The following is a 19,765-nucleotide window of genomic DNA, read 5'->3' as shown; positions in this document are numbered from 1 at the left end:
AGTATACCAGGAGGGACCAGTAACAACCGTCCACTAAGCCCCACCTCTTAAAAGTCTGACTGTGTATTAACATCAACAAACCGAGGATAATAATCCTTGAGGGACACACTCAATCCATATCCAGACCAATGTCCCTCCTCTTCACTCCATACCTGCTCAGACTTTGCTGACTCCAGGACTCTAAACTGCATATGAGAGTGGTCAGGATAAGTGAGCTTCTTTTGTGAAGAAGGCTCAGTAGAATACACAAAAAATGGTGTCTGGCAGGAGAAAAAACCCTCAGCAAACCACATACTGTATGGAGGACTGAGCTGTTATATTGCAGCATGGAATGTATTTGTTTACCTTGTATAATCTCATCAGGTAAACAAGAGGTTGAAATGGTAATGTGACCCATGTTTCTTCCTCAATATACAGTAATTATTGTCCTCCTAAGAGTTCACAGCAGAGTGCATCAGAAGAGTCTGCAAAGGAGAAAGAATCTCTAAGAGATTGATAATTAAAAAGGCACACACACACACAAAAATACCATGAAATCTTGGAATGTGTAAGCCCAGAGTCATTTAGACCAATCGTTCTTAACCCTCTTGGATTTTGAACTTATTTGGGAAACTATAGAAAGCTGTAACTAATAAATACATACATATATACATACATACATAAATTAATAAAACTAATCAATAAAAGTATAACTAAAAGCTAATAACAACAAAACAATTGTACATATTTGTACATAGGATTTGTCTACTGTTTAGAACCTGTGACCTGGCTGCATGATTTTGCAAATAAAGTTTTATTGGGATGCATCTTCACTTAGTAATTTCTGTATTGTCTTGTGACTTTTTCACTACAGAGCTAGAGACAAGTGTTAGAAAATGCCTTAAAGTCTACAAAGTCTAAAATAGTTACTATATAGTCTTTTTTTTAAATTTTTTTGCTACCAGAGATCAAACTCGGGACCTTGAGCTTGCGAGGCAGGTGGCAGAGCCACTAAACTAAATCCCCAACCCACTATATAGTCTTCTGAGATAAATTTTACTAAATCCTGTTTTAGTGGATTAAAAACCTCTCCCCATCTATCTGTGGACCCTCAGGGGCCCGGGGACCCCAGATTAAGAACCTCTATATCTCAATCCTAACACTTTATGTAAACCCAGGTTTATCTGAGATCCACACACATGTGATTCGTTGTCCTTTGACCCTATGCCTGACTGACTTTCAGTTAAGTATAACATCCTCTGGAGTTGAATAGATCTATTTTTAATGACTACGGAAATTTTGTTCCTTGGTGTGTGACCTTCAGATAGTAAAGTATTTCACTTGGTCTCCTTTTTCATATGAAGGATGAGTTAATGGTAGATCCTCCATGAGATTGTTATGAAACTTTAAATTACCTAAAAATTGTATTAGGAGAGTGCTAGACAGATACTAAGTTTTTATAAATGATAGCAACAGATAAAGGGAAGAGGTAGGAACAAGGAGGAAGGACTTAAGCAGATTCTCCTGGAATCTCTCAAGCCTCTGTACAGGCCAGTTTCCTAGGCATTTACCAAAGACACCAAAGAGCTGATTACAAGGAGAATTTCTGCACTGATAACAAAGTACGGTGGAACAAATTTAAAAGCCCTTTGGCAGGTTGCTTCAAAGCTTCATGAGACAAAATTCTAAAGTCTACCTGAGATCAGCTAGGGCCTCTTTCTCTTTTTCTGTTACAGTTTGTAAGTAGGCAAACTGCTTGGGGAAAAGTTAGTTTGCTCACATGTGATCCTTGGAAAGAAACTAGGAAAGGTCATTACCAGGAGTAGAGATGGTGTAAAATAGAATCATTCTCTACAACAAATGATCTTTTTCCTTAGCAATTGCAGGTTCTGAATGTAAAGAATTCCATGCTTGGATTGGATTCTGCTAAAGACTACTTAATCTGTGAAATGCTGAAAAGTAGTGAGAGTAGTAGTGAGAGTTAGTTCACATTCTTATCATATTTGGCAAAGTATGCATATTCATTTCCTGTCCCTGGCTTTTATTTTAGAAAGCTCAATTCCTGGTGGATTTCATGACTGAATCCAATACTTACTAGATGTGTGATCTTGGACTAATTTCTTATGTCTTCTTTCCTCTATAAAATGTGGATACTAATTTTACCTACTTTAGAATTTTCTGAAGATGATAGTACATACATATATTCAGCGTTCTACTCTACATACTGAAAATCTTCAACAAATACTAATTGGTATGGTTATTATTTAGTAGTAAAGTGTTATGTAAGAAAATAATCTGTCATGACTATAACTGCATGCATACATAGCTTTAGACTCAGCTAAGAAGGCAGTTGAGTATTTGTAGGACTCACTGACAACAGTATACAAATTTCACTGTAAGATTGGCTTCAGAGCCATTTTTCTTCAGAAATTCTTTTTGATTTTTGAATGAATAAATGGTATCATTTGTTGCTATGCTCCTTAGTAGACCTTGCAAGGCATCCTGTTATCCCACAGTAAATCTAGTCTCCTACTCTTGTAATACTCATCACTTCTATACTTACTTGTTCAAGATTTACTTGCCACCCAAACTGCAAGATCCACAAAAGCAGGGCCTGGCACATGGGAGGCACTCAGTAAATATCTGTTGATCAAATGAATGAATGAATTCAATTGATTAACATTTTTCATTCCAATGTCAACAAATAACAGAAGAAAGCATCACTGATGCAGAATTATCCCATAAAACAAAAATGTAACAAGCTGATCCACAAAAGAGATAATAATTACATTGGCTACCTTACATGGTTTCTGTCCAAAGTCATTAGATGATCTCAGAAAGCTCTTACTTTATGCTGCTTCCCATGGATAGAAGGTGGAGAGCTGCTCTACCATTTGAAATAACCTAATAAACACATGGACTTCATGTCTTTCCATGTTGCCTGCTATTTAAAATTTTCTGCGAAGGAAGCCAGAAATTGGAGCAGAGAAATGCACCTGAGTACAAAAACCTACTGAGTCTGTGTTATGGTGCCCTGCTTGAGAAGCTAGAGTTAAATATATTGAAGTTTATGAAAATTATGAATAGTTGTGTTACCTAGAGAAGACGATTAAGTTCATTTTGACTTAAATAATTATTAACTAGAAATCTTTCCTTACATGAATTATTGGATTACTATGTTTTCAGAATGTTTGGTTTGCTTTCTTCTTCGTTTTTATTTTTAGTGACTATGGTAGTGACTGCATAATATCATCAAATGGATTTTGCAAAGCTCTGGAGTCAAGATTTTGTTAGAATGTGATAAGCTCCATGGGAACAAGATTTTTTGTCTTTTTTCTTCACCTTAGAATCTCCAGTGTCCAGAGAAGTCCCTGGTACATGTTAAATGAATAATTCAAAAACATTCAAACCACCAGCCATTAGGAAACTCTGCAATATTATATAGTTAAATGATGCAGCAAAAGAAATGGAAAACAATTTATAAAATCTGACATGTTATGAGTAAATAAAAATTGAGTCTCACTTATGAATATATAAGTTCCACAAAGATAAACATGTTTTTTCCAAAGGTATGTCCCCAAAACCTAGCACATGACATATTAGGCTCTTAACTGAAGTTTTGCTGTATGATTAAATGATTGAGATAATGGAAAATCTAAGTGAAAATGAGCACCTAAAACTCAAGAGAAACTATGCTAGAGACAGAACACTCAAAACAGGGGATCTCTGTGTATTTGGTATGTTCGTGTATGCACGTTGTGTGTGTCAGAGTGGTGAGAGGAGAGGCAAATGATGCACTTGTTAGGCAAACTTTAATCAGCATAGCTTCTACGGCAGTATATTCTCTTATTAGAGTTTACCACTTACCAGAAATATGCAATCAAGGCTTATTGGCTAATACTCTTATTTTCCTTTAATAAAATTGTTCTAAAAGTGGCAAGAGTTAGGCCCAAACTAACTTCCACAAGACAGTTGCCAACCTCAAATTTGAACTATATATTTTAATTATTACAGTAAAACATGTTCACTTACCCTTTGGAAAAAATAACTAGACTATTTACTATAAACCAAAAGATTGTCAGAAAATAGATTGTTAATGAATGAACTGCACAGGGTAAAAAAGGAAATGTCACTCACATGAGAAAAGTTTACTATCCAGGCTGGACAGTACCCTAACAAATTAGCTTTATATTGTAGGAAAAAGCTAAAAGAACAAGTATTAATACTTGAAATAATGAAGCCTTTTAACTATTTCTATAACTGAAAAATTATGTGACAAAATTTAATATATGTTATTTGTAATGCCTTATAAACTCAGAAAGGGGGAATTACCTTAGAAAGGTAAATATTATGAAATTGTAACAAATATTACAACTTAGAATGACTCAGTACAACCTTCTGTATTAAACTAGGAGAATTCAAAGACTTCATCAATATTCTAAAATTTCTACTTTAAACATTAAGGCATGGAAAATTCTTAAGAGGTGTGAAAGTTGGGGAACAGAAGGCAAAATGGTGTCTAATTGCTGTCAATAAGATTATATGCAGAGGGCCGGGGATTTAGCTCAGTGGTTTCTCCACCTGCTGAGCAAGTGCAAGGACCTGAGTTCTATCCCCGATACCAAAAAAACAGCAACAACAAACAAACAAACAAAAAAGATTATATGCAGAAAACTTAAGTAAACTTTTAGATTGAGATATGAGTAGAGAGGCTAAATTATAAATATTCAAAGATAACTTTTCTACAGAGTCCACCAAAAAATGTATACACACTTCAGGAAAAATAAATAAATAAATGTCTGGAAACTAATGACCACTACTTTGATCACCTCTTATAATTGCAGAGGCCAAAAGTAACTTGTATTAATCTCATGATGTCTCAGTAAATTTAGTACTAAAATTTATACAAGTTTTCCTGAAGAGTATGCACATTGTTTTGGTAGACACTGTATATACCATAAGCAAGTATATCTAGTATACAATGTCACTATTTGAAAACATAGGACACAAAAGAATATCCCTGGGAAGATACATCAAAAATTTATACATGGAAAAAATTTCAGAATTATACTACATGATATTTTTAAAGATTTACATAGATGGAAATATAAGCATTTCCCTAGAGGGGAATAGTGAATATTATGAATTTTTTTATTATCTGATAAGTAATTTACAGGTTACACACAATTATAGAGGGATTTTTTAAATTGAAAAAAATTTAATGTCAATGTAGGAAAAATTAATGTAAAAATAACTAACAACTTCTGAGCAATAAGATAACAAGTTTGGAACTTTTATTCATAATACAGATACAAAATTGGATAAATTGGTTTACAATTGGTTCAAGAAATGAAAATTATAGCTATAAGATAGAACTTAATGTGATAAAGGAAGCAGTACAAAACCAATAACAATTCTCTAAGAAAAGATTTGAGCAAAATTGACTATTTGTTAATTTTAAAAAACAACTGTAATTCTAGTCTTACCATACATTACGTGCACTTAAAAAGGTGAAAAGGCATTAAAATCCAGCAAGAAAAAAGTGAGGCCCCTCTTTCAAGCACAGAAATAGATTTAGTCTTTCTTTCCCTCGTAACATCTTGTTTAATAAAAATTGCCAAAAACACGGGAAAAATAGACACACAAATACATACGAACATGTTTTGTCATAGTAATGAAAATGCATACATGTGTATGTATATGTGTGTTTATAAATTTAAATTATGTTTACCTCATAATCAAACAAAAACATGCACATTAACAACCCCAATGAAATGCAATTTGTAACCTATAAAATTATAATTTTTTAAAAAAGAAAATTCTAAAAAGATACAAAATTGCTGGTAAAATAAAAGTTTTCACAATCCCTTTATATAGTAGGTTGGCTATATGCATTAAATGTGCTTTTTTGGCAATGTTTTTAAACTCAATAACTTTACATGCAGCAATCTGACTTAAGGAAATAATCAAGAATCCAAACAATGATTTATTTGCAATGTTTATTTAAGCAATAGTTATAATAGTGAAAAACTGATACCAACCTAGATAAATACTAATAGGCTGAATAAATTCTATCAGATTAAAACAGTGGAATTTAATGCTGCCTTTTAAAAATGTCTTCTCAAAGCATATTTATCTTCCTGTGATATTTCTTGTATGATTATAGTATTAAAAGAAAACTCCCAATACAGTATGCTTTTCAATCTTTGAGGAGTAAATTACATGTAATGGGTATATATATATATATATATATATATATATATATATATATATATATGGAGAGAGAGAGAGAGAGAGAAAGAGAGAGACAGACAGACAAAAGGAAAATATACTAAAAATAAAGCCCTTAAATTGATGGGATTTTGAGTGACTTTTATTGTCTTCTTTACACCTGCTCTGTATTTCTGCTGTGAACAGTAAGTTGGCTTTGTTTTGTGATGTCCAAGAAGGTAGAACCAAGACCAGTAGTGGTAATGAAGCTACAGAAGGTAATATTAAGAAGAAAATTCTAACTTGCAGAACTTTCCAAAGTGGAGCACACTTCTGGGGCTTCTATATGCCATCATGGGAAGTGTTCCAGCAGAGGCCAAAGGATCACTATCCAGACTACCACAGAATCACCTGAAGGAAGGAGAGCATGTAGATTCCTGGGCCTCAAGACCCATCTATTTGCATTTAAGCTCCAAAGCTGAGGTCTGAGGATCTGAACTCATTTTAAAAATCTCATATGAAAAAAAATTAAAGTTAAAAAAATTAAATTTTCTGAAGAGTTCAGAATCATGAGACAAAATTTCTGTTTGGGAGAAACCCCACATTAGAAGGCTTAATGGCTGCTGTTACAGTGATAACTCAAAGCAAGCGAGTCTGCAATTCAAAGGTCTAGAGATTGTCTGACTATTTGCCTTTTAAAACCAAAGTCAGCAATATAGATGCAAAGAGAGACTTCACTGGGATTGATAATAGAATTACTTGAAGATCAGGACTGCCCACTCTTTACTAATTTGGGCATTTAGCCACTGTTCTAAGGTCCCACCACCACCATTTTGTAATCTGCACAGGAGAGAATGTTCTTATTCTTAGAAGAGTTACTGGGGATTTTGTTTACAACTAGTTCTCAAATGATTCAGAATAAAAGCAATTAGAATAGAGGTGAGCAAATAGATGGATAGATAAACAAATTAGCAAGAGAGAAAATGTAAATGTAGCTAAACTAGAAACTGGAGGAAAAAATAAATGGGAACTTTGTCCCATTTATGCATCTTTTCTGTAAACTTGAAATTATACAATAGCTATCTCCCCAAAAAAGAAACTAAAAGACACACCAAAACCAATTATAATCATTAAGCTATCTGAATTTAAATGGTCAGAGGTGCTTTTTCGTGGAGTCATTGACTCAACTAATGAATGATCAGAGGCCTATTCTGTACCAGGTTCTCCATGAAAAGCACTTGGGATATATTATCAGGATCAAAGTTTCCACCTTCATATTGGTCACATCAAGTTAGATTACCATAAAATTCAGTTTCTTGAGCCTGGACTAACTGAAGTAGAATCTCTAGAGAAAGACTGAGGAGTCCAGATTGTAACAAATATTGCCTAATGTTGCTTATGTGTATATATACTAATGCAATGCTATTTCTCAAAATAGGGGCTTTGATCTATAACTCTTTGTTATAGTAATTTAGAGAGCCAAAAAGTTTTTTTCTTTTTTCTTTAAAGTAACAGAAAAGAAGAGGAAAAGAAAATCTAGAATACTTGGAAAAGTACCACAACAATTTCACAACAATTTCTTTGCCTGCATCACAGGGTAAATGGTTTCATTTGAAAAACCATTGCTAGAAACTACAATCTATATAATCTATCTGTAGCCTGGTCCTTTCTAGCCCCTCCACCTAGCAGTTCTCCTTTAGTCTACACCTGGAGGCACAGATATGCTGAGGCACTGGGACTGCCATTGGAGGAACAGGCTCTTCTTGGAAGTTAATCAAAGGGAATATCCCTGCTATAGTGGTATATTATGGTTTATATATCCAGATGTTCCCCTAAAGCCTTGTGTGCTCATAAATGAGGTATGAGGGGGCATGATATATATCAGTGGATTAGTCCACTGATGAATTATAGCTAAATGTGATTTGGGAGGTGAAGCCTGGTAGGAGAATGTGGGTCACTGGAGGCATGGCCTGGAAGGATCTATCTCCTTCCCTCCTCCCTTGATCTCTCTTCTTCCTGTCTGCCCTGTCATGAACTGTTTCTCCCCTGTGATGCCCCTCTGCTAGCCACCTTGCCTTGGAGTGAGCCAACTGTGGACTGAAACCTCTACAAAGTATGAGCCAAATTAAATTTCTCTTCCTTTAATTTGTGAGTGTCAGATATTATGTCTTAGTTACTTTTCTCTCCTTGCTGAGACAAAATACCCAACACTCTAAGTTTGAAGAGAAAAGGTTTATTGTAGCTTACAGTTTGTAGAAGTTTTGGTCTAGAATCATCTGACTCCAAGGCAGGGTGGCTGGCAGAGGGGCATCACAGAGGAGAAACAGTTCATGGCAGCAGAAGGAAGCAAAGAAACAAAGTAGCAAGCAGCAAGCCACAAGCAGTGACAATCTTTCTGTCCCTTATAGTCTATATAGGCTGCACACCCTTAAGGCAGGTAGTACTCACCCTAAGGGTGGGCTTTCCCATTATGCACACCTAGAACTATGCCTAACCAATCAGTGGACTGATTTAAAATCACACATCCTTAATCCCAGCATCACACACTTGATTCCAACATCACACACTCTAGAGCCAACCACTTCTGAAAAGCCCCACCTATGACCTCATGAGGCTTTAGGCGGGCATCTAGACACCAGCCATAACTGTCCCAATGAAGAGAAAATAAATAAGACATAGTTTATTTTTCTTCCAGGTTGAGTCCAGAGGAGAACTCTTCCACAAAATGGCAATGCCTCCAGCACAAGTTGCATCCTTTTCTTTGATAGACACAACATAGCACACTTGCTGTCCTGGCAGTCACGGCAAAGGTAGAGCAGCAGACAAAAATCAACTCCTGAGACCCACTGTCTCCATTTTCTAGGATGCTTTTTGAGGAAATAAGAGAATAGAACATAAAAACCCAATTTTATAGGCCAAAATGCTGGGTATTTGGTTCAGGCCCCTCACATTAGGTCAAAAATCATATACAATGCATACTTTGTGACCCAGATAAGAGACACTAGTTGTCATGAATCAAAATGAAACAGGATGGGGTGAATAAACCCACATGAGAAAAGCTGAGAATTCCTCCCAAACATTCTGGGAATCCAAGCACCAGCTGAGTTGAGCAGACCAGGGATGTCCCTGTGGTTTACTTGTGAGCTGGCTGAGAAATTTTTTTGTCACTAAGAAGAGAAGACCAAAGGCCATTTCAGCATAAATGAACCTTGAGAGTGCAGGGAGGGCAATCACAGGTGAGTCATAAACAGTGCAGAAAAGTAGAAATGTGCTCTAGAGGCCTGATACAAGTTACTTTTTCCTCCATTTCATGTCTAGAAGAGCATCTCACAGGAAACTGAAAGCAGAATTACTCAACCTAAAAATTGCTATCTTCACCAAGATGATTCCTTTCCTGACCCAAGTCTGGAAAGCACCACCAATAAGCACCCCAGATACGAAGCAGCTCATCAGAGAATAGAACTACATTTTCTCAGATGTGCTCAATGACATTTTCTCAGCATTGGAAACCAAGCTTCTTCTACCTCAAATCAAATCACTAACACTTGATTCTGTGCAGTTGTGGTAAAAAGTGCCCTCCATCAAAGAAAGGCTCCAATACCACAAGCCAAAGATAAATAACAGAGGAAATGATCAAGACCATGACCTGTTGGTGACCCCATGGAGCTAAATCTTTGCTAGACCTCAGCATATCACCCAAGCCACCAGCCTACCAAGAACCATTTATGTATAACAGCATGGACATCATGTCAACCTGCAGGAGCCTGGCTCTCCAGAACACTGGACAAAAGAGATCCCAAAGAAATTTGCTTTTCTATGGTATCCTCAAACACAAGGGTTTGGTCAGCTTTCCTTAAGAAAGGAAACTCCTTCTAAATAAAACAATATAGAAAAGGTATTTTCCATTTGCTTGAAAGTTGGATTTTATATTTCCCATCCATTGTTGAGATATTGGCATTTGAAAAATGTATTCTCCTACCAACTAGCAAAACAATGTACTGGAAATACAAGGTCCTTCTCCTGTTCTCGATTATGGATTCAAATTGGCAAACACTGTGAAGTTGTCAAAGGATACTGAGAAGAACTGAGGTGGATAGAAAAAATAAAGATAGGTAGAAAGAGACAAATTTAATCATAATTTAAAAATTGTACTTTCGTGCTCGCTTCAGCAGCACATGTATTAAAAATTGTACTATCAAGAGACAGCAGCTTCACGATGCAACACAAAGTTACCCAAGGTTATTCATATTTGCATTCAGTAGGTTTGTTTATATTCTTTTATTCCAAGCCCATCACACCTGAAACCCCTTAAAGATACTTTAAATAAGTCTGTAAATTAGCTTAATTGATAAAGAGCAGAAAACTAATCTTTTAAAAATAAACAGATTGAGACACTTCAAAGAATGTTTTTAAGCCTGGCACAGAAGTGTGCACATACAGTCCAAGCAGGAGTATTGCCATGAGTTTGAGGCCAGCCTGGGCTGCACAGTGAGGTCAAACCTTTTTCCTGTAAACCAGAACAAAACAAAACTTCAGATAGGTCCATAAATTCCATCAATTTCTAGCCACCCAAAACACATAAATATCCACAACTCCTGATGATAGTGAACCTCCCTCTTGAGTTCACACACTACTTTCTTTGAGTGTGTATTTTAATTTCTGCCTTTGTGCCTCCTACTGGCATGTCTTGAAAATTCTTTTTCTGTGATGGAAGTCAGCAAACCTGCAACTTGTTCCATGGGTAAAATGCATCAAGGTTCTTCATCTCCACTTTGGGGACCTTATTTGATTCAGACCTGTGATATTTCTTTTTGCAAGCCAGCCAAGAAGTAGAGATACTAGGACTACAACTTTGATAAGACCAGTCAAAGACTTTTTCTTTCTCCCTCATTCCCCAATCCCTTGCCCATTGATAGAGCACTTCTTTCTTTTTTCACTTTTCTTTCTTCCTTCCGTCTTTCTCTCCTGTTCTCACTCTTTCCACCTTCTCTTTTCTCTCGCTGTCTTGAGCGCCTCTCTTATGTTCACTTTCTTTTCTCTTTTTTTCTCTCTCTCTGCCTCTCTTTCTTTCTTACTAAGTGTTTCTACAAACCTCTGCAGCTTTGGGTTTTTTTGTTTTCAGCAGTTAGACATTCCTAAGTCCCTAGGAAATGAGTGCTCACATATAAAAGCACATATCAAGGCATTTGATCCCTCTAACCAGAAATTGAAAGAGAAGAAAAGAAGTACACTCTAGGATAAGTAGCAGTCTCATTAGATATTCCCTCCATTCAGCATACCTCATTCCTGGATCAGATGGAACTAAAACTTGCTCATCAAGGAGAAACAAATAGGGATAGATCCATCCGATGTCTCAAGCAAAGTTTCCTTACTCACTCAGTGTGGAAAATCTAGTCCTGAAATACAGTAGCAAGAATCAACCTCTGGATGACATCTAGGATTTCATCCTGAACCAGACTCAGGGTAAGGCTGCTTCTGCAAATCATATACATCCTTAGGTCCCAAACACTTAAAAGAAGGTCCTCGAAACTGCTTTTTGATCTTTTTCTCTCTCTCTCTTTCATCTCTCTCATTTTCAAAGACTGAAGGGCATAAACTCTGTCTGCCTAATGCCATAACTTCCCTTTTGGAGTGGCTGTGGTGACATATCCTGACTCATGCAGATTCAGCTGGACATCTGGGTGACAGCTGATGGCTATCTTCAGGACCTGGCAGACTCTACGTACTCAATCCAAGAAGGGGCCCACTGTTGTTTTCTTATTCTTTTCCTCCTCTATCTTTTCTTAAAAATCATTCCCTTCTTGTCCATTCTCCTCTCTCACTCTGAGGCTTTCATCTATTGGGAAACTAACATTCTTTAACTTTTTTGTGATTTTAATTAGTAGGAAGAGATAGGGACCTAGGGAATGAAGGGAGATGGACAGGCACTCAAGGTCTCTCACAGCTCCAGGGAAGTTACCGCTCCTCTAATTGGGTAAAAAAAGAGGTTGCCCTCCTTTTGTGTCTCATCTGTGTGTTGATGCTGATGAAAAAGGAAGAGGAAAATAAATCATGCCTGAGCTAGTGGATTCACAAAGGCTCAAATCCCACCATCCTGTCTTCCTCTGTAGGCAGCAACACCACCCTGGGTGAGTGAGTGGCCGTGGAAGCAGTGCTCTCTGCTTTCTGCTGACATAGTGGGAGAAAAAGATCAGTGGTGACTCAGTGACTTGGCATGATTAGCCAGAGTCCAACCAACCATTTCCCCTCCTCATCCCCAGACAACAGCTCCAAGCTTCAGCATGGAGGGGAAAGAGGACACTCCCCTTGTACTAGGCCGCTGAAAGATGTGTTCCATCAGGGCTCCCACAAAAGGGCTCCATTTCAGCCTTCTGTGGCTGTCCACGGTGCATCTGCCATGGCCGTCCTGTCTTAGAGCCATCTGCTCTAGCCTTACAGCTTCTCAGAGTCCTCTTCTGAGGTCTCACTGGGTCACTTCTCTAGTGACAGCTTGTTCCCTCCCACCACCTTGTTTGATTTAGCCTCAAGTTTATTTCCATATCTAAAACTGTACATTCTCTATAACTACTAAGTGATATCTCCAGATTTTCTTGTTTGTTTGTTTTTAGAGACAGGGTTGTAGCCAAGGCTGGCCTTGATTGCACAGCAATCCTCTTGCCTCAGTCCCCCAAGTGCTAGGATTACAAGCAAATGTCATCACACCCAGATGAGATTTTCTTCATTTAGACCCTCCATAAGTCCCTAGATATAAAGACCTTTGGGGTGACCTATAGCAAAGCCCAGCTGTTGTGTATGACTTCTTTTATCTGCCTTTTTGGTCTACTGTAAAATACACAAACAAGTTGATGGGTACTTTTGGGGACTCAATGTCTGTAAGCAATTGTATGTCTGGTCAAGGATGCTTATTCTCTAGTTGTAACAACAGGAGGACCGACTACTGTTGCCTGATCCTGGAACAGACTACTGCATGATTGGCAAGGACACCTATACTCTCATGACGGAAAGTTGGGAAGGAGTGACCTGACCCCAGGAAAGTTGGAGTGGGCCTTTGCCTGACCCCAGAAAGGTTGGGGCTGGCTGCATATATAGCTTGACTCTGGGAAGATTGGGTCAGGTCTTGGTCTGACTCTAGGAATTGGGGTGGTCTGGACCTATAGCATCACCTCAAGAAGGCTGAGGCAGGCCATACATGCAGTTGGACCCCAGGAAAGTTGGGACAGGCTGCACATGAAGTCTGACTCCAAGAAGGTTGGAGCAGGCTGTGCAGTAAGTGTGACTCTGGGAAGGTTGGGGCCAGATGCTTATGCAGAGTTGTTACCAGGCAGCTCTTTCTAAAAGTGGCTCACCAATTAAACATCACCAGGTTTTGTGGTGCTCGTCTCTCCTGGAGTTGGTTTCTAGGTTCTTCTTGTTTTGAACAAAGAATTGGACAAAACAAGTGAAAAACAGTAGCAAAGTTTATTTGAAAAAGTGAAAGTGAAGAGTGAGGGAGAAACTGGCTCTGCAGAGAGAGCTTGGACCAAGTAAAAAAGAAAAAAAAAACAAGATAAATGTACACCCTGGAGGATGCAGGTGGGCTCTTGTGAGGAAAGCCATGATCCAGAGCTCTTCTTGGGGTCTGTGCCCTTTTATGCTGTCCAATTCTCAAGAAAACCCATGAGAACTACTACATACAGGTCCTGAGAAGTAGTGCTAGAATCCCATGCTGCAGGCTGATGTCAAGTCCAGGCTTCCTATTGAAAAACTGCTCAAGTTCTCACAAGAAGTCTATGTGCAGGGCTTTGGGAACTGCTCTGCCCATGTGTTCTAGAATCTTGTAATTAACAGGTCATGCCTACTTCCCCCGCCAGCTTTGCTATGCCCTCATCTCCTGTCTCACTGTGACCCCCACAAAGTTGGGGCCAATCTCAGAAATGTTGGGATAGACCTTAGTCTGACCTCAGGAAAGTTGGGGCAGTTTGCACAAGCAGTGTGACTTCAAGAAAGTTTGGACAGGCCGCTTGGGCAGTCTGACCCCAGAAAACCAAAATGATCCTGTCTTTTCTGTTTCCTTTCTCTCTGTACCTCTTTTCAAAAGTACATAAGGGAGATCTTAGACTGCACATCTTAAAAAATTGAGTAACTCGATGTCTGTCCTGAAAGGTCACCTCCAGTTTGTATTTTACAAAATTGAGACCATTTTTAAATGAATGATTTTTTTAAAAGTTTATTTTTCTCTGTATTTCTTTGAAGAATAAAAAAACATGGCCTCAATCTTGGTTTTATAGTGAGGGAAAATGAACAAAGATCCTAATATTTGCAATTTGCTGCTCTTTTCTCTTTCTGTCTTCTGACTTACTGGGTATGTGTGGTATTGATTAACAGGAGAAAAGTACTCAAAGTATTAAAGAAAATACTGTTACAAGTTACATAATAAAGGAAGAGCTAATTGATACCCCTAGGGAGAATTCTGACTAGTCTGTTTATAGTTATAAACCTAAGATAAGAAATGTTACAATTTAACATGGCCAATACATCTAAAAGTGCACTGTGATCTAATATAATTGTTTTATATGTTCTATATGTTTTCTTGTCTGTCTGTCTGCCTGATAATCTGTTTTCAATAATTGGGTAAAGTATTTGCAGCTGCTTCATTTAAACATTTTTTTGAGCTTATATTATTTTTTTTACAGACTTGTAACTCTCACACACACACACTCACACACAAAAAACAGTTATCCAGATATTCAAGAGTTACAAAACTCACTTAAAACATTAAGGATAAAAATTGCTAGGCTCAAGGTTTACATAAACTTGCAAATAAGAACCTTAAAGTTTGATAAAATAAAGGTTATATATGATTTAAGTTATTATTGATGTATCTGTGTGTGCACTTTGGGGTACATACATCTATATATTATCTTCCAAAAGTTCTATTTAAATCTGTTTATAGATAGATGAATACTCATGCAATTAACCTAAATGCTTTTTGTTCACATGGTTTAACAATGAGCTGATTTAAATTGGTTGGTAAGAGAAGCATAAACATGTCTTTAAAGTTGGTACCATGTTTTGCCCAGGTTGTTTGTCAATAAAAAATTATTTTCATTAGAATTGGTTTCATAAATGCTATTTCCATACAATAACTTAGAATCTTTCCTTGATTTAAAAAAACGCAGATAGAGGGGCCAGGGATTTAGCTCAGTGGTTCCGCCACCTCCTTCACAAGCAGAAGGTCCAGAGTTCAATCCCCAGTACCAAAAAAAAAAAAAAAAAAAAAAGCAGATAGATAAAAATGTTAGCTATACTATGCTTTGCTTCTCATGAGTAATCTAAAGTAATTTCTAAAATGAGTAAATAAATATAAATGGGATTAATGCTTATAAATGTTCAAACAACATTTGAGTCATCAGTTGCTAGATATAAATTCAAGTATTCTTAGCTTCATAAAGTATTAAAAATAGTATATTTTGTTTAGCAAATGTGTTTTCATAAAAATATATAAATTTTTAAGATTCCTTTAAATTTACTAAGTTAGAGTTCTAATATATAAGCCTATATTAAAATAATTCTCAGTTTCCCCTAAGTGGAAACTTGGGCTTGGGGAGTTATGTACTGGACAAAACTCCTCTCAGTGGCTGAAAAAGCAGCTGCTGAAAGCAACTTGCTTCAGTTTTCTCCACTGATGAGTAGCTCCTCCAGTTTTCCCCAGTCTCCACCCCAAGAAATGTTATTAAAAATCTATTATACATAATTAAGTTGAGTATAATTTAAAAGTTGAGATGTTTTCTAAGCCTGTACAATTTTCTTTTTTTTTTAATTGAATTCTTTACTATGTAAAGGTGCAAATTTCCAATGATGAATGCCATTATATTGTATACCTAAAATGTACCAATGATTAGAATGAATAATCGATAATGCAAAATAGGAAGAAAAGGTCCAAAGGGGTAGGGGTAGTGGGAGGGGCAGGGGAAAGGAAAGAAGGGAAAGGAAAAAATGATGAGAAATGGAAAAAATGGAAATAAAGTCTTTGTAAATAGGGAAGGGTGGAGGGGTGAAGGGAGGGCTAGGAATGGGGAAAAAATAAGAACCAAGATGTATTATGTAAAGGTACAATTCCCAATGAGAAATGTAATTGTGTTGTATACCTACAATGTACCAATAAAAGAATTTAATACAAAAAAAAAAGAAATTTGCACCTTTACATAGTCTCTCTTGGTTCTTATTTTTCACCTTTGCCCAGCCCTCCCTTCAACTCCTCCATTCCTCCCTATTTGCAAAGATTTTGTTCCTATTTTTCCATTTTCTCATATTAATCCCATTCCCTTCGATCCTTCCCCCTAGCCCTCCCACTTCCTTCCCCTTTGTGCCTTTTCTTCCTATTTCACATTACCTATTATACATTTAGTCCTTATTTACACTTTTAGTTTCTCACACCAGAGAAACTATTTGGTATTTATACATGTGTGTCCTATTTATTTCACTTAAGAGTATCACCTCAATGTGCATCCACTTAGCTATAAATGTCTCTAATTTCTCATTATTTATGGATGAGTAGTACTCCATTTTATTAAAATAACACATTTTCTTTATCCAGTCTCCAGTTGATGGACATTTGAGCTGTTTCCAAGTTTTAGCTATTACAAACTGTGCTGCTATGAACAGGGGGGCACATGTATCACTGTGGTATAATTCTTTTAATTCTTTGGGGAAGATATCCAGCAGGGGAATAACTGGGTCAAATGGGACTTCCAGTCCTAGTTCTTTGAGGTATCTCCATACTGATTTCCACAGTGCTTGCACCAGCCTACACTCCCACCAGCAGTGGAGCAGGGTTCCTCTTTCCCCACAGCCCCCCCAGCATTTCTTATTGGTTGATTTCATGATAGCAGCCATTCTTTCTGGGGTGAGGTGAAATCTCAGCATTGTTTTCATTTGCATCTCTTGAATGACCAGGGATGTTGAACATTTTTTCATGTATTTATTTGCTATTTCTACTTCTTTGTCTGAGAAATGTCTGTTCATTTCAGATGCCCATTTTTTGGATTGGGTCTTTAAATTTGGGAGGTCTGATCTTTTTTAGTTCTTTATAGATTTGAGATAGTAGACCTTTGTCTGAGGAAGAGCAGGTGAAGATTTTTTTCCACATTGTGGGTTGGATCTTCACACTGCTGGTAGTTTCTTTTGCTGTGCAGAAGTCTTTTAATAAGAAGAGCTCCCACTTGTTGATTGTTTGTGCTAGTTCATGGGCAACTGAGGTTTTGTTTATAAAATCTTTTCCTACACCGATGTCTTCAAGAGTTTTACTTAACCTCTGTTCCAACTGGTTCAGAGTTTCTATTTTAATATTTACATCTCTAATCCGTTTTGATTTTAGTTTAGTGCATGGTGAGAGATATAGGTCTAGTTTTAATCTTTGGCAAGTTGAAACCCAATTTTTCCAGCACCATTTATTAAAGAGGCTATCTTTCCTCCAGTGAGGGTGTTTGGCTCCTTTATGAAAGATGAGATGGCTGAGTGTGTCTGGTTTTGTTTCTGCATCTTCTAATCTGTTCCACTGGTCCTCAGGTCTGTTTCTTTGCCAGTACCATGGTGTTTTTATCACAGTAGCTTTGTAGTATAGTTGCAGGTTGGGGATTGTGATACCCCCTGCCATGTCTCTGTTACCTAGAATTCCTTTTGCTTTTCTGGGTCTCTTCTGGTTCCAAATGAATTTTTGGATTGTTTTCTCAAGGTCTATGAAATATGCTGCTGGGATCTCAATTGGAATTGCATTAAATCTATATAGCAGTTTTGGAAGTATGGCCATTTTCACTATATTAATCCTTCCTACCCAGGAGCAGGGGATCGCTGTCCATTTTCTGATGTCATCTTCAATCTCTCTTTTCAGAGTGCCATCGTTTTCAGAGAAGAGGTCTTTGATTTCTTTCATTAGGTTGATTCCTAGGTATTTCAGTTTTTTGGATGCTATTGTGAAAGGAATTATTTGCCCTATTTCTCTCTCAGTGAGTCTGTCATTCGTGTAGAGGAAAGCTATTGAGTTTTGTGTGTTGACCTTGTAACCAGCTACTTGACTGAATTTGGTTATTAAGTGTAGAAGACTTTTGATGGAGTTCTTGGGGTCTTTTATATAGAGTATCATGTCATCTGCAAATAATGACAATTTGACTTCTTCATTTCCTATCTTTATTCCTTTTATTCCTTTCCCTTGTCTAATTGTTGTGGCTAATGTTTCCAGAACTATATTGAACAAGAGTGGTGATAGTGGACATCCTTGTCTTGTTCCTGATTTGAGTGTGAAGGATTTCAGTTTGTGACCATTTAGTTTGATATTGGCTGTTGGTTTAACATAGATGGCTTCTATCAGTTTGAGGTAGAGACCATCTATTCCAATTTTTTGTAGGGTTTTTATCATAAATGCATGTTGGATTTTGTCAAATGCTTTTTCTGCATCTATGGAGATAATCATATGGTTTTTGTCCTTGGCTCTATTGATATAGTGTATTACATTAATTGATTTTCATATATTGAACCATCCCTGCATCCCTGGGATGAATCCCACTTGATTAGGGTGTATGATCTTCTTGATGATCTTCTGCATTCTATTTGCCAGTACCTTATTAAGGATTTTTGCATTGATGTTCATTAGTGAGATTGGCCTATAGTTCTCTTTTTCAGTTGGGTATTTCTATGCTTTGGGGTTCAAGTTGATGCTTGCTTCCAGGAATGAATTTGGGAGTATTGCTTCCCTTTCAATTTCACTGAAGAGTTTAAACAGTAGTGGCAGTAGTTCCTCTCTAAATGTCTTGTAGAATTCAGCAGTGAAGCCCTCTGGGCCCGGGCTTTTCTTTGTTGATAAGTTTTTAATTACATTTTCAATTTCATTGGTTGATATTGGCCTGTTTAGAGTTGTTAGGTCTTCTTCACTCAACTTTGGTAATTCATATGTATCTAGGAATCTGTCCATTTCTTCTATGTTGTCCATCTTATTGGCGTATAGGTTCTGGAAGTAGGTTTTGATGATCCTCTGAATTTCTGCTGGGTCTGTTGTAATTTCACCCTTTTCATTCCTAATTGCATGGATCTGGGCCTTTTCTTTCCTTTTTCTGATAAGGTTGGCTAAGGGTTTGTCAATTTTGTTGATTCTTTCGAAGAACCAACTCTTGGCTTCATTGATTTTTGGTATTGTTCTCTGAGTCTCCATTGCATTGATTTCTGCTCTGATCTTTATAATTTCCTCCCTTGTATGAGCTCTGGGTTTGTCCTGTTCTTCTTTTTCTAGAAGCTTGAGGTTCAGCATCAGGTTGTTTAATTGGGCTCACTTTGTTTTCTTAATATGTGTATTCACTGCTATGAATTTCCCTCGTAAGACTGCTTTCGTTGTGTCCCATAGATTCGGATATGTTGTATTGTCATTGTCATTTAATTGAAGGAACTGTCTGATTTTTTCTTTAATTTCCTCTGTGACTCATTGGTTATTCAGAAGTGTGTTGTTCAATTTCCATGTGTTTATGAAATTTTTCGGGTTTCTTTTGCTATGAATCTCCAATTTCATCGCACTATGGTCTGATAATATACAGGGGATAACTTCAGTTCT

At 37.1% G+C, this 19,765-nt stretch overlaps 1 long non-coding RNA gene across 2 annotated transcripts in view; it reads right to left on the bottom strand.

Moving 5' to 3' along the window:
- The window catches only part of LOC106010556 (uncharacterized), a 40,553-nt gene that overhangs the window by 17,321 nt on the left and 3,467 nt on the right, over positions 1-19,765 (bottom strand). For both annotated transcript variants that reach the window (XR_015440357.1, XR_001184317.3), the window contains exons 2-3: positions 2,543-2,622; positions 346-464 (exon numbers count right to left, since the gene is read on the bottom strand). This is a non-coding gene — a long non-coding RNA (uncharacterized LOC106010556). The remainder of the gene's footprint in view (positions 1-345; positions 465-2,542; positions 2,623-19,765) is intronic.

This window comes from Heterocephalus glaber, unplaced genomic scaffold (assembly GCF_053883595.1).
Source record: "Heterocephalus glaber isolate CG9 unplaced genomic scaffold, H.glaber_assembly_v1.0 deba00001497, whole genome shotgun sequence".
Classification (NCBI taxonomy): Eukaryota; Metazoa; Chordata; class Mammalia; order Rodentia; family Bathyergidae; genus Heterocephalus; species Heterocephalus glaber.
The sequence above is the reverse complement of the archived record's forward strand: the minus strand, read 5'-3'. Positions and strand labels throughout refer to the sequence as shown.